The sequence below is a fragment of the Microtus ochrogaster genome, chromosome 24 (assembly GCF_000317375.1).
Source record: "Microtus ochrogaster isolate Prairie Vole_2 chromosome 24, MicOch1.0, whole genome shotgun sequence".
Lineage (NCBI taxonomy): Eukaryota > Metazoa > Chordata > Mammalia > Rodentia > Cricetidae > Microtus > Microtus ochrogaster.
The window spans coordinates 14500603-14511660 of NC_022024.1; positions in this window are offsets into that span (position 1 = coordinate 14500603).

The following is an 11058-nucleotide window of genomic DNA, read 5'->3' on the forward strand; positions in this document are numbered from 1 at the left end:
CAGAGCTCCTTCTCCTGGGAAGTCAGTCAGAGCTCCTTCTCCTGGGAAGTCAGTCAGAGCTCCTTCTCCTGGGAAGTCAGTCACGTCCTTGGAGGAGAGAACTTTGGACCTCACCCCTCGTCACCACTCTGTGAAGAGACTGCAAATCCCACCCTTCATGCAGGAGGGAACACCTGTGGTGTAGCAAGCCTTCCAGGTTTGCAGGGCTGTTGCCTTGAACAAATCCACAAGGACAAAACACTGAAATCCGGGAACTTGTGCATGCTTCCCCAGGCTGTGGGTCCATACTTGTAGGAAGCAACAGGTATCTGGTCACTGAGAGCCACACAAGAGGACACATAGGCACACTAGGAACTTCATCTACCCGGAAGAATTCCTATTTAGTTTCAAGTGTATTTTTTAATTGAACCAGCCTGTTTAATCTTGCATTAACTCAATTTGGGACTCACACTCTGTCAGTAATGGTTACTGTTGCAGAAAAGGAATTAATAGTAGTTTTTCTTCTCCACGAATGAGGCAAGTCTTTTATCATAACACCGAGCACAACTCTTTCTGACATAAAAGCACCAGCTGAAGGATAAACCCAACATTTAAGACAGCAGTAGACAATACAGGCGAAAAGCTGATTTACATACAACATTGCCTTCCTTATTTATTCTCTTATTATGTTACAGGTTGCTGTCGTCATCGTTATTATTATTGTTTGATGTCACCTTCTTCCAGCACCAGCCTTCTGAGTAGAGATCACAGGTGTGTGCAACCACACCTGTAAACTACACTGTGTAGTTTATCGTTTTGGGGGTGTTGTTTTAATTACGGTGACACATGGATTTTCAAGTATTTTTTTTAATTCTTTATCTTTATATATACTGAATTATCGCCACTTTAATTTCACTTCCAAATAAAGCAGTAGATGGAGAACAGGTGGGAAAAGACAGACATAATCTATGCGTCCACGTCTCATTGATAAACTCCAGTTGCTCACTCCGGAAACAGTTCAAATAACTACTTGACACAAATCCCTGTCCAAGAAAAGCTGAATGAGACGCAAGGCTCTCCTCAGACAGGTCTGAGTCCGATAATCTTGAAGTTACACCGAAAGGAAGATGGACCAACACAAAGCAATCTGATAAAAATTCAGAACACAAAACAAATTCAGGACAGTCCAAGTTCTCTGAGTCCTCTCTCCTGAAAGGCTGCCCTAAGGAATAGATGTGAGCTGTGTCATAAAGCCAACAGCTCTAAAGATCTCTGAAGCAGGACGTCCAATTCTCCAGGGTGCCCCCTCTATACCCTGCTCTCTGTTTTTGACAAGGGATAAGTTAAACTTAGAATTCTGAGACATAGCCCTATAGCTTTAAATTTGCACCAGAAAATGCCAGCCAGCTCATTGCAAGCACTTGCGGCTATGAAATCACCTTTTAAGATATACGCCCATGGCCCACAGCCTTGAGAAAATGACACACGGTCAGTCGAAAAGAGGTGCTTATGCCACCTCATCCCTATTAATCTGGAAAGTCATTTCCTTCTCTTTGAACTAATTGGATTTGGTTTGCTCAAGGGCCTCAATTCCTTTCCTCCACCTTCCTCTCAAAGCCATGGTGAACTCAGCCCTCAGCCCACACAGGTTCCAAACCACTTTCCTCATTTTTCCTAGCCAGTCACACAAACCACTCTCTCTGCCTGTACCACACCAGCCGTTTCTATCTGCCGATTATTCCACGACTGTAAGACAAAGAAGCGTTCCTTTGCATTACAAAGAGTCAAGAAAAGCCCGTGATTTGCTAAAGTGTTCAAAGGAAATGAAAATGAATGAGTGTCGTTGAATCTATTAGCAAAATGATCATCAGGGAATGTGGACTAGAGATGTAAGCTTGAGAAACGGGGTGATGCAGAAATAATATGGAATTTCATGTCAAGGACGTTTTTTTTAAATTCTGCTTCTTACAGTTGTTAGTCATGTAACCCTAGACGGAATCTTCATCTTCAAATTCTGAGCAAAAGTGTTATATCCTTGAGAACTGAGTGATATTCTGAAAGCCCCTGAGTCTATATGTTCTTCCAGGATTATATTCCTTTTTCTGTATTTTCAACAAATTGAAAACTCTAATTCTCAGCAATAAAAAAAGGAACACTAGCCGGGCAGTGGTGGTGCACGCCTTTAATCCCAGCACTCGGGAGGCAGAGGCAGGCGGATCTCTGTGAGTTCGAGATCAGCCTGGTCTACAAGAGCTAGTTCCAGGACAGGCTCCAAAACCACAGAGAAACCCTGTCTCGAAAAACCACAAAAAAAAAAGAAACACTATTCTATATTTCATGTGTGTATCTTCAAAGCATCTGTGTGTGTGTGTGTGTGTGTGTGTGTGTGTGTGTGTGTGTGTGTGTGATTTCTATGTGTGTGGTTTCTGAGCATGTTGGGGGGTGGTCCATGAAGGCCATAGGATAGCGTCAGTGTACTGCTCAATCACCAACCTTTTTCTTCCCGTTTCTACCCCCCTCTAAGTGCTGCAGTTATAGGTATGCCTACAATCATCTTGGCTTTTTACATAGATTCCTGGGATTTGAACACAGGCCTTCATAATTATACAGCAAGTATTCTTTCCCACTGAGCAACCTCTCCAACTGGAGAACATTTTTTCCTTCTTTTTTATTGTTTTTATTGAGCTATATATTTTTCTCTGCTCCCTACTCTTCCTCCCCTCTCTCCTCTTGCCCTCTTCTATGATCCCCATGCTCCCAATTTACTCAGGAGATCTTGTCTCTTACTACTTCTCATGTAGATAGGTCTATGTAAGTCTCTCTTAGGGTTCTCATTGTTGTCTAGGTTCTCTGGGATTGTGATTTGTACGCTGGTTTTCTTTGCTTTATTTTTAAAAATCACTTATGAGTGAATACATATGATAATTATCTTTCTGGGTCTGGGTTACCTCACTCAATATGATGCTTTCTAGTTCCATCCATTTGCCTGCAAATTTCAAGATGTCATTATATTTTTTTTCTGCTGTGTAGTACTCCATTGTGTAAATGTACCACATTTTCCTTATTCATTTTTTGGTCAAGGGGCATCTAGGTTGTTTCCAGGTTCTGGCTATGACAAACAATGCTGCTACAAACATAGTTGAGCACATGTCATTGTGGCACAATTGAGCATCCATTGGATATATACCTAAAAGTGGTATTGCTGGGTCTTGAGATAGGTTGTTTCCTAATTTTCTGAGAAATTGCCACATTGACATTCAAAGGGGCTGTACCAGCTTGCACTCCCACCAGCAAGGCAAGAGTGTTCGTTCCCTTTCCCCCACAACCTCTCCAGCATAAGTTGTCATCAGTGTTTTTGATACTGGCCGTTCTTACAAGTGTAAAATAATCTCAGAGTTGTTTTGATTTGCATTTCTCTGATGACTAAGGATGTTGAGCATTTCCTTAAGTATCTTTCAGCCATTTTAGATTCCTCTGTTGAGAGTGAAGAACACATTTTTGATGCGTATAGCACTATATGCCTATAGAGACAGCATATGGCTAAGAAACCCAGACACAAAGACTACCCACTATCATGATGTCAGTGTATGACCTTCTAGGAAGGGAAGCCCTCTAGGAAAAGACTGTGTACTACACAAGTGGTTGCCAAGAGATAGGAGAGAATGCGAAATAGGAAATGAGGCCAGGGGAGCTTGAGGGAATTTGGGGAAGTGATGTAATTTAGCAATTCTTTATCTTGACTTTATAATAAAAATTCATGAATCTACCTTTATAACAAAAAATCATGAATCCTTGCCAACACTTAAAAACAGACTCCAAACTATAAATTATGTTACAATTGTTATTTCCAACTTAATAAACTATTCATAAAACTCAACGCTTTCACAATGCTCTATGTTATAACCCACGTTCTGAAGAACACACTATTTGTTGGAGGGATGCTTAGCTCTAAGAAAGGAAGATGAACAAGTCAGTCACAGTCCTTGGTTTTAAGAACTTGTATATTAAAAGATAAACTTTGAAAAAATAATCACAAGAAAAAAACACGCTCACAAGTTTGGCTATGTGCAATGAAAAAAACAATGGCAGTGTACAACTAAAGAACTAATTTAGACTGTGGAGATTAAATAGCATGGTAATCCATTTTTTGTTGCTATAATGAAATACCAGAAGCCAAGCGTGGTTGTTTTGAATGAGAAAAGGCCCCATAGGCTCAAATATTCAAACACATGTTCCCCAGTTGGCTGTGCATTTAGGGAGATTATGTAATCCTTAGGAAGCTGAGCCTTCCTGGAGGAAGTATATCGTCATCATTGGGAATGGTTTTGAGGGTTTGGGGGTTTTTGTTTCTTTGGTTGGTTGGTTGGTTGACTGGTTGTTGGGTTTCACTGTATAAACAGCCCTAGCAGTCCTGGAACTAGTGTTGTAGACCAAACTGGCCTCGAATTCACAGAGATCCATCTTCCTCTGCCTCCCGAGTGCTGGGATTAAAGACATGCGCCACCACCCCCAGCTTGGCTTTGAAGTTTTATGGCTTACCCCAGTTCATCTTTTCTCCCTGTCTTCTTCCCTCCCCACTCCTCTCTCTCCAGTGAAAATATGATCACCCAGCTTCCTGCTCCCACTTCGATGCCTTCCCCTCCATGTGAGACTCTATCACTGTGGAACCCTGAGTCCATAGCGGACTTTCTTGCCCGAGTTGTTTTCGTTGGAGTACTTTACCATAGCAACAGGGAAATATCTAATACACTGGGTCACTTAATAAAGAGAAGAGGCTGATTTAGCTCACAGTACTGGAAGCACAGGGCATGGTGCAGGCACTATCCGCTCTGACAAGGACCTCGAGGGAGGCAGCATCACAAGATGCTGGAGCGCAAGCAGGAGCAAGGAATTGCGTTGCCAGACAGTAAGCCAGATTGTTAAAACAACACTCTCACAAAAACAGGATCCCATGAGAGCTCCCAGTAGCCTAAAGGACTTCTTAATAGGATCCACCATGGCGACACTGAGGACCCAGCCTCCAATACTTGAACCACTAGGCAACAAACCACATCCACATTGTAGCATATGGGTTTGATCTGAATTCTTTAGGGAAGGGGGTAGTACCTGCATTTGTATTCGCAAATCCATGCATATATATGCATGTGCATGTGGAAATGGGGGGAGGCGTTGCTGGGGCGGAGGGAGGGAGTTGATACCAAATGTCTTTTTCTTTTACTCTCTGCCTTTGTGTTTGAGAGAGGCTCTCTCACTGAACCTGGAGTCCACGCTTTAGGAAGACTAGCCAGTCATCAAGCTCAAGGGATCCTCCTATTCACCTCCCAGGGTTAAGGCTTTGGATATACCCCGCCATGCTACCCCTTTTTTATGTGGGCACTGAGGAGCCTTGGTGCTGGTGCCCTAACCACTGATTGAGCTCACTCTCTCTCTCCTTAGCCTCTGATGTAAATCTTTAAAGTGTGTCGTGTCACTATGACCACAGGCTCCTCTGGAGTTCCGACAAGCACAGGGACAAAGTGTAGACGCTAATGCCTAAGTACCAGCTAAACAGAGGGTGTAAACACTTGGATTCATAAGACTCAAGAGGTTTGAGTGAGATCTGGCAAAATAATGAAAGAGTGGGTTAAGGCAACAGGGAGTCTCCTTGTATTAAAATTCCAGGACATTTCCACTCCCGCTGGAGCCTTCAGACAAGGGAACAAATTTGTGAGACTGTAACTCATGGAAAATGCAGTTTTAATTAAGTTCAATTGTGGGTTATTAATAAAAATGTGCAATATTTATGAGCTCCGTTCTTGTCTGCTCCTTGCCTCTCGTTCTGTTTAATTAGCTGTGTGTAGGAGGTGCTGAATTGCAAGAACCCCTTTATTTCATAGCGATATTCCCAATACAGTTCGACATGTGCCTGGAACATAACAAAGAGAAAATTAAAATGTTCCTTTAGCCCTAATATAAAGGGAACGCCAAGGGCTCACATGTTCACTGAAATTGTTCCCACATATGGGTAATATTCTAATCCTGTTTATTAAGATGAGAAAGAACCTGCCCCATGAGCAGAATATTGTCAGCATTATTGAAAAAGAACATTCAATCTACTCTTGCATAACAAATTAATAAACACACCATAAAAACCACTGTAGACATGTGTATGTGAACATAATACGTATAGATGCACACACACACACAATTCTTCACAATTAAAACCCAGCTTTTTATATTTGCCAAACTGATCAACAATAAAATCTTCAGCCCCCCCCCTCACCTTAAACAGCATTTAACATGAATCTATAGCAAGCAGATGACCGGAAATATAATCATAATAATAACTGGAACCTGCCTAGCATTGTGCACCAGACATTCCTCCATAAGTTTTACATGTACTTATTTATTCAAATTTCTCAATGCCTCTGTAAGGAGAGTACTATTATCACCAACTCTCATTTAACAGATGGGAAAACAGACTCAAAAAAGCACCTTGTCACTTGGCCAGATCAAACAAGTATGAGTAGAAGTTGGACAGGGACCCACATTCTTTGACTCCAAGGTCATCCAGCACTGACCTTGGTCATGCTGTACTGTCAGTTATGTTAGCTCTGCATGGATATGGTCATGTTTCCATACCTAGAGATGTGGCTTGATATTAGATAGAAGGGTACTAGATTTCTTTTATGGGTTAATTTTGTTAATTTATTAGATTGGAGATGTCTTTCCTCTCACTGAGAAAAAGACAATTAAGTTAGTTAAGAAACCAAAGCCAGGCGGTGGTGGCTCATGCCTTTAATCCCAGCACCCGAGAGGCAGAGATAGGCAGATCTCTATGAGTTCGAAGCCAGCCTCGTCTACAAGAGCTAGGTCTAGGATAGACTCCAAAGCTACAGAGAAATCCTGTCTCAAAAAAGTTGAAAAAAGAAGAAAGAAAAAAAGAAACCAAAAAGTACTAAGACATCAGGTAGCTGTTTTGATGTTTCAAAGCCTGAAACATCAAAGTTCTATGAATTTCACATGTTATGAACAATTAAAAGAAAGATAGGCTAAGGTTTGTCATAAGGACAATCCACGAAAATATATATTGGGTATGTTCATATTTGACTTTTACTATCCTAATTTTTTTTTTAAAAAAAACACCCAGTTCAGCTCAGCTAACACTTGAAAAACTCAGTCTTCTTTGCTTGACCCCATCAACTCTCCCTTGCTCATATTCATGTGTTTTTAGTCTGGCTTGCAGGAATGGAGGCCCAGGCCTTCCCAACTTCTCTCCCTTAGTTCATCTTTTGCTCTCAGTGAAACCATTTAGTTGCAAGACCTCTCATGGCTTTCAGATTCCAATTACAGTTCCCTTCTTTTGATCCTCAACACCACTCCATAAGCCAGGCAGTCTTCCCAGAAAATAAAAAAATAAAAAAATAAAAACCTGCCTTTGGTTCAGCCTCCACTGCCCTGTTGTACAACTGTCACGTTGGGTTTTATGATGGAACTCATCACATAACATCTGAAGTTGAAATTTTCTCGTGTCAAACAAGATCTACTAATGTCCTCAGATGGGGACTTCACCTTCAAATTTCATAATCAAGTCTACGTGACAAGCAACGGTTACAAAACTTGAACATAGCAGCCGAAAGATCAAACGAAGGACATTACTGATAAAAAAAAAAAAGGCACAATAGTAAGGATAACCCATAGAGTAATATTTGGGGGATAAACACTGACTTTGTCTGCCGAGAAATATATTTTGTCTTGGGAAGCAACGTGGACAGAGGCAACACTGAGCGAAATGCCTGTAAAGTACATTCTAAGTGGGAGGGGAACACACATGAGATGGAATTCGGCGAGAGACCACTCAAATTCATGACGGAAGCGTTGGGTAGACGGAAGTGAAGTCATACTTTCAGGAAAGATTTGGTTTGAAACAAGATCTGAAGATGGCAATGGAAAGTCCCGTATAATAATAATAAAAAAAAAGTGGGGGAATAGCTCTAGATTAGCATAAAAGGAGACATTCAGACACTTGGCCCAGGAAGGACTTCAATGTTGATGGCTGACTATTGGATATGGGAGAAGAAGGAACCAGCTTGTTGTTGCAGTAAAGGCAACAGTCTTCTTATGTGGAACATTTGAATTATGTAAAAACAAGGTTCAATTTGGAATCTAAAATGGAAAACCTGAGACTATGAAGGGAAAACTGCTCTGAAGGACTTGGCCATGGTGATCTTTCACTCCTAACAAAGGATCTTTCTGGCGAAAGGAAGGTTTCTTAACACTCTAAGCCCAATGAAGACCTCAGAGTCAACACTGAGGTAGCAGGAACACAGTCAAATGTCATCATGTACTGGAGTGTTCTTAGTAAAAGTTTAGAAGAGAAAAATTGACAACAAGAACCCCCCTTGTAAGGGCTCCAGCAGGGAACTCTAGCCAGAATTCATACACAGGTCCATTTCCCCTTCCTGGAGCAATTCCCATTTGCTGTCTTCAAACCTTTGCTACTGTTTTGTTAACTACATCGATTGGTCTTAAGGATGCTTGGAAAAGGAACTGTTCCCACAGTCAGAAATAAACAATGTAAGCAAATCTGGCATTTTTGAAGCTGCTGTAACCCACTCATAAAAAGCCCAGGGCAGTAGCTAGGCTAAGAGGAGGTAAGAGAAGTCCAATGAGCGTTAGGCTTGGCTGATTAGGGACTGGGATGGGAGCTTTCACCAAGTTCTAAATGGAAGGTAACTTTTGGAGCCTGGAGAACCTGGGTGATGCCAGTGTGGATCACATGTGAGACCAGGAACATCCAACTGGGGCTCTACCAATTCAAAGGCTACTGGTGTTCCACTCACCGGTAGGTAACCCTCACAATGAACACTACCTGTAACAGGGGGTAACCAGCTGTAAAACCGGGAGCAAGTCAGGCCACTCCTCTGAGCCCTAATTTCATCACTCACAGAGGGAAGGGAGGATAGATAACTGTTGCAGTGAAAGCTCTGCAATTTGTCTTCTTAATCCCTCCTGTGATAGATAACACTTGCCTGGGGACAGGAGGAGGAACTCAAAGGCAAGTCAGGTAGCAAAGGTAAGGTTTCCAGATGGTCAGACAGAGCTGCGCCTTATCGATGTGACTCAAAGTCATCAACCCCCTTCCTCCCTGGGGACCCCCAATGCAATCCTAATAGTTTTTATTCCTTAATCACCATCATTCTCAAGTGCCACATAAATGCCATGAGATTTGTTTCCACTGCTGATGTTCATAGTAAGAGTTATTGACCAAATGAAAGAGCAAATGAATGGCGTTCTCCGTACCATCACCTTTTTAGAAAAACAGTCAAGTAATTCCAGTTGAGGTACCGGGAACAATGGTGATAAGATTGCCCAGTGATTCCTATAGCCACCCACTGTGTAAGCATTAAGTGTCCTCAGGAATCCTCTTCAGTTCAAGTGTCTGAGAAGACCAAGGGTGGTTCCCTGGGGTGACGAGGATAATTATTTGTGATAAAGGTACTTTACCATTTCTGGGAAGCTTTGGTTCTTTCCACTGGTATCTCGCTTCTGATAATCCAAAGCCTTGATAACATAGAAAATGCCAGCAGCAAATGACGTCAGCAGATGAGGAACCAAAGTGAAACCCTGCTGAGAACACCTGGTCTGTGAGATCACATCCACATCCTCACCCCAGCCAACCATTGATGGTGATGAAAGTGCTGCCATGAGGAGACCATGAGCATGAGCAAGAAAGACCAAAAAATAAATCTCTACCCAATTTTTTTTTTATTTTTTGAGACAGAATCTTACTGTATGACTCTAATTGACCTAGGACTCAACAAGTAGACCAGGGTGGCTTTGAACTCAAAAAGATCCATCTGCCTCTGCCTCCTAAGCACTAGAATTAAAAGGTATGTGCCGACATGAGCACCTTTGTCCAAATTTTTAGAGAAATAAAAATACAACAAAAGCAAAAACCAACATAAACCTCCTTACCTCATTTATGCAACTGGTATTAGGGCCTCTGGGACTTCAAGGTGATTCTAAAACCTCAAGCTAATGACTTCTGAACAGAACCACAATTCTTTCGATACTTATAAGTTTCATCTTAACAATACTGAATAGTTTATCTACCAACACACCATTTCTTCAGAGCAACCAAGACTTAGATTCAGACACACCAACATTTTAAGGGAAAACTGGGCCAAACCTAAACAGAGACAGCAGAGTTGAGCAGGTCAGTGAATTTTCCCCTCCGACATATATGCTTTGAAACAGACTGCATCAGACACAAAGAGAGCCACGACTCCCCCTGCCCCCCTGCCCAGCACTAGGTCACTGCAGAAGAGTGTAGGGGCAACAGATATCTCTGAACACTAAACATGCAATGGAGACAGCTTACCAGCTAGGCACTTGGGCGCTAACATTTGCATCATTTTTGTGACTTGACCCACGGGTTAAACTGCTAATTCCACCAAAGACCATTTGTCCTTTTCATAAATAAAATAGCTCTTGTGTTTAAAAAAATTTTCCTAGCTCCAAAGCTTATAAAGAGTAAATTATTTCTATGCAGTAAAATTCACTATTTCAAAAGAAAAATCAAGGAGTCTTAAAATAATCCGTATTCTCATTCAAATGATTTCCTAAACTTTTCAATCTGAGTGGACACAGTCCCATGAAGTGCTGTCTCCCATGGTCCATGCAACATATGTTCATGTCCTCACCTGCAGCACATGGTAGGAGCTGATACATATTAGGGACTTGAACTTGATTCAGGTACGTGCCCGGTGTCAGGACTGAGCACTCATTCTCCTCAATGTGTAAGAAGAATCCCTTTGCCACTCACAGCCCTTATTCCTGCCTGATTCTCACTCTTTAAAGTGGAACTCAGGGTGTACTTTTGTCTCTGTTCCGATCCTAATCTCCTGTCTCTTTGGACTCCACCTCCAGGACTTCAGCGCTTTTCCCACAATTTCCTCCTCCTAACCTTTTTTGATCAACAAAAATGAATATCGGTGTCTTCAGAGTTCCCACATCCCTTTAACTGACAGGCACTTTTATTTATTTATTTATTTATTTATTTATTTATTTATTTATTTATTTATTTATTTGGTTTTT